Source organism: Eubalaena glacialis, chromosome 3 (genome assembly GCF_028564815.1).
Source record: "Eubalaena glacialis isolate mEubGla1 chromosome 3, mEubGla1.1.hap2.+ XY, whole genome shotgun sequence".
Classification (NCBI taxonomy): domain Eukaryota; kingdom Metazoa; phylum Chordata; class Mammalia; order Artiodactyla; family Balaenidae; genus Eubalaena; species Eubalaena glacialis.
This window is the reverse complement of record NC_083718.1, coordinates 166,193,986-166,198,853: the sequence shown is the minus strand read 5'-3', so window position 1 is coordinate 166,198,853 and position 4,868 is coordinate 166,193,986. Positions and strand designations below refer to the sequence as shown.

At 39.6% G+C, this 4,868-nt stretch overlaps 1 pseudogene; it reads left to right on the top strand.

Moving 5' to 3' along the window:
* Window positions 1–2,088: 2,088 nt before the first annotated feature.
* On the top strand, window positions 2,089–4,580 carry LOC133087217 (succinate dehydrogenase [ubiquinone] cytochrome b small subunit, mitochondrial-like; annotated as a pseudogene).
* The last annotated feature ends 288 nt before the right edge of the window (window positions 4,581–4,868 follow it).

Genomic DNA, 4,868 nt, shown 5'->3' with positions numbered 1-4,868 from the left:
AACATCAGTATGTTTAGAAACTGAATTATTACATAAAATCAGAGTAACCTCTTTCTCCATCCTCCTTTTCCACACTGACTATTCTTGCCAAATATACCAAGTTTCAGCATGGTAAAATGATGGACACTCAAACCTCCTTCCTCATCTTCCCTATCCTGTCTTACACCTGGTCTGGCCTTATATTTTTTGTTGGCTTTTCATAAGTAAGAACAATTTACTGTAGTACTTTAGAGACTGCAGAATTTCAAAATGTTTATAAGCCTTCCTTTGTTAATGTTTGGTTACACGATACCATTAGTTAAAACAATGGAGTAAGTCTGAGTTTGTAATATGCTACAGGATAAAATCTTGAATGATATTAAACTTGACTGCCACATTTTATTAAGAGGAAATTGGATTATATGGTGGGTGGGAGCTAGTCTATGATATATATGTAATCACTGTATAATTAGAAACACCAAATGTTGAGTCCTATCACTGTGTACTTGGGGGCCAGGCTTTGGATATGGTTGTCATTTTAATTCCTTAAAGACTATATGTCATTAAGATGAGCAGAAGGCAAATAAAGTTTTTAAACAAAAATACTTTTGGGGGGTATTTAAATTTTCTTTCCCCCAAAAAAATCTACTACAAAAAAACCTAGGGTTGAGATTGAGAAGCTTCAAGCCGCTTTTTAAGCAGTTCAGTCACTTACAATATTTTATGTTAAAGAAATTGTCATAACTCTTTCTGAGCCAAACTGTCACTAAAATGTCCTGTGACAGAACCACTCCTCTTTTTTCTGCCACTCTGTGTATTGGAAGTGTTCTTAGTTGTATTTGTTTTTAATCCTTGATTTTAAAATATTAATGGTTTTAGTGTTGCTTAGCTTCAGTTTGAAGTGTAACTTTCACTAATAACTGCAATAAAAAGAAAAGCTTTGCTCCAAACTTTGTTTTGTGGTCATCATTACAGCACTTCAGGCTTAGGTAAAGGGAGTTAGTATGATAGAGCGGAAAGAATTTAGGCTTTAATAATCACGAAGTCCTGAATTCAAACCTGGATTGCGTGACAATAGACAAGTTCCTTGATGCTTCTAAATCTCAAGTTTCCTCCACTATAATGAGATAATAGTAGGGCTGTTGGGACATTAAATGAGTTAATAGATGGAGGGTACTTAATAGTGCTGGGCATGTAGGTGGAACTCAGGTTTTAAAGAGGTTCTGCTGTGCCGGCCCCCCACCAACCCAGAACTTCCCTGGTGGTCCAGTGGTTAAGAGTCCGCACTTCCACTGCAGGGGGCACAGGTTTGACCCCTGGTTGGGGAAGTTCCGCATGCTCCGCAGTGCGGCCAAAAAAAAAAAATGCCTGACGGGGCTGGGGCTCCATATAAAAAAAATTAAAGTGATGGAAAATACAATTCAAAAAATAAATAAATAAATAAAAGAGTTTCTCCCCAACCTTAAATAAAAGACATTGGTTCTTTTAGACTCTCCTCCCTTTAAGACATTGGGTGGCGTGGAAAGGGGGGTAAGCAAGAAGCCAGGCTTGCAAACTCTGCCAGGCAGTGAAAGAACTTAAGAATAGGTAGGAAAAAAAGAAACTGAAATGGACGGGGAATCATCACAGGCCCTGAAGTGGATACACAGCCCAGGTATAATATGCAAGAAAACCCTGGACTGAAATTTTGAAAACCAGCTCTCAACTGTCCTAACTGCATAGCTTCAGGTATATCACTTTTCATTTCATAATTGAAGTTAATAGAGTAAAATCAGAGGTCTCAAGTTGGCAGCCAATTTGTGAATAATTTTTGTTTGGTATTTAAAATATTTTTATTAGTTCCTAATATTTAAAAAGTCAGAAGATCTCACATAAAAATCCCTTAAAAAGTAAGGAGGGTCATCGATTTCACTATTCCTTCAGTATCCCTTCACAGCTGCCACCAGGGGAAGCTCAAGAGTGGTTGGTCCCTTTGGATGGAGCACACTCTCCACAGCCCCACCACTCTGCCCAGTCTGCACAGGGCAAATGTTTTCCTTTGCCATCTCTGGACTCAAAGGAACCCTAGTGTGAGGTGAGGCCTCCAAGCAAGCAGGAATCCCTATGAGGATGAGCTCCTTACCTGGGGGTAACTCACTACTTTGAAGCAGTCCAGCCTAAATATTAAAAACTTGTCCCTTCATTATTTCCATTTACCCTATTTATGTTCTCCAGAACATCAGAGAATTCAGTCTGTTCCCTTCTGGCTATTGTGTGTTCTTCACCCCAGTCTTCTCCCACCTACATGTCGCCAGAGTCTGTGCAACCCTAACAGTACGGTTTGTGTTCTTAAAGGATCTTGTTACTGATGCTGAAGAAGCACTAGTTAGCTTAACTAACAAATGCTGATGGGTTGAGTTTTTTTTAACTATGTGTGTCAGTTGTTAAGTTTGACAAATTGAAGAGAATCACTCTACTGTCAATCTGCCCAGTAACTACACTGATATAGGAAAATTCTAAAAACGTCAATAACCACACCCAAATTCATAGTTAAATGGGGGAAATATGTGTAACGGTGATGCGAAGGCATGCTCTGATAAATCAGGCTGTAGCATCCCTAAGTGTAGTACCAGAAAAGTATGACGGTTATCTAGGCAGACAGTAATCAGACAATTGCTCTGATTGATTAATAAGACACGCTGGACTGGACAGAACAAGTCACCAATTATATTAGAGTTCACTTGCTTGAAACTTCAGGGAAAAGGGTGCTCAGAGCACTACACTAAAGCATAGAGAAATGAGGCGGCAGTCTAAGGTAAAATTCCGAGGTGGTTTTTTTTGGAGGGGGGCCATACATCTTGAACTCTCAGTTCTTGTACTTTCCATGATTCAGTCGTCTGATCATTTGACAAATTCCTTGGCTGCTGAGACTTGCATACCTTGCAGATGCTTTTAGGAAATTAATTAGGTTAATCTGTCAGTGCCAGGAAAGAATGGGATCATTTTTACTATATTTGATAAAATGTCTCTATCATAAAGGGGACTGGAATCTTTAGTTTTATCTGTAGAAAAAAGATGACTGTTTTCCTGCCTTCTGTCACTTTTGTTATTTCTGTAATTTCCACAGTCTATAGAGATCTTTGCAATGCCTTTATAGAGCAGCACTTGTCTCATACTTTTCTCTATTAAAATATTTTCCTTTAAGAATAATCCTTGGGGGACTTCCCTGGTGGCGCAGTGGTTAAGAATCTGCCTGCTAAAGCAGGGGACACGGGTTCGAGCCGTGGTCCGGGAAGATCCCACATGCTGCAGAGCAACTAAGCCCGTGCGCCACAACTACTGAGCCTATGCTCTACAGCCCCCGAGCCACAACTACTGAGCCCATGTGCCACAACTACTGAGGCCTGCGCACCTAGAGCCAAGTGAAGCCACCGCAATAGAAGCCCACGCACTGCAACGAAGAGTAGCCCCCGCTCGCCGCAACTAGAGAAAGCCCGTGCACAGCAACGAAGACCCAACGCAGCCTAAATAAATAAATAAATAATAAATATTAAAAAAAAAAAAAAGAATAATCCTTGGGAAACTTATACAACATTGTAAAGCAATTATACTCCAATAAAGATATTTTTTTACAAAAGAATAATGCTTGGGTTCAAGATTTACTTATAAACAAAGCAGACATATTCGTGGTTTAGGATTATGAAGCCTTATATGATGTCTGATTCTCAGCTGAAATAAAATGTTAATGGACTTTTTTGCTAACTGACCTCAGAAACAGCCCAACTCAAAAGTACTTGCAACTGCTAACTGTACAATATTACTCTTTATTTACTGCAACATAAACTGTCAAATGGAAATTGCACATTATGTTGCAAAAACCAAAACCAGAAACAACATAGGAATAGGATACTTTACCAAACAGGATTTCAGTCACCACCATCATTCAGATGGTTTTCACTTGTATTTTATACAAATGTAAAATTAAGGTTGCTTAACCATTTTATGAGTTTAATTTTTCTAATTTATTTTTGTACTTTTATAAAGATTTTAGATTATAAATGTTTGCCATTTGTGGTATTCCTTTGAATAGTATTATTTTTTACTATATTAAAAGGTGTGTTTTAAATCTTTAATTTAGAAGTATTACTAGTATCTACATTAAGACCCTTTAAGGAGCGACAGGGCGACTCTCTGGAGGCCGTGTCCTCTGTGGTGCCTGAGGAGGACAAGCTCTGTTCCTCCGAGCACCAGTGGTCAGACCATTCATGTCTCAGCATTTCTCCAGGACCAACCTACCCCAGGATGGTGTGGAATACAGGACATTCACCTGTCACCCAGCCACCATTCTGGTTCCAAGGCTGCATCTCTCCACTGGACTGGTGAGAGGGTTGTCAGTGTTTTGCTCCTGGGCCTATTTCCAACTGCTTATTTGAATCCTTGCTCTGCAATGGACTACTCCCTGGCTGCAGCCCCTCCCTCTTCATAGTCACTGGGACATTGGACAAGTTGTGACTATGTTCCAGGGATTGGCACTCTCAGCTTTCACCTTTGCTAGGCTTTGTTATTTCAACGATCATGATGAGGGCATCTGCACAGCTGTTGCTATGCTATGGAAGCTCTGACCTTTTAGACGTAATACCTTGAAAATTGATTGTACACCTCCCTTGCCTCTGCTCTGTCATGCCATTCAATTCACAGTAAGGAGGAAATAACAGGTAAGTCCATTGGTGAGACAAACCTCTTCTCCTAATCACCTCGTTATTTTTAGAATGTAATCTTTGAGGAAAGATTTGAGAGGAATTGTAACCAAAAAATTGTCAGACTGAGTTCTCTATGCTGGGGAGTTAATGGGGTGTCTCTCAGCTTCTCACAAGACTCACAGTATAACTAAACATTATATATGAGCTTTT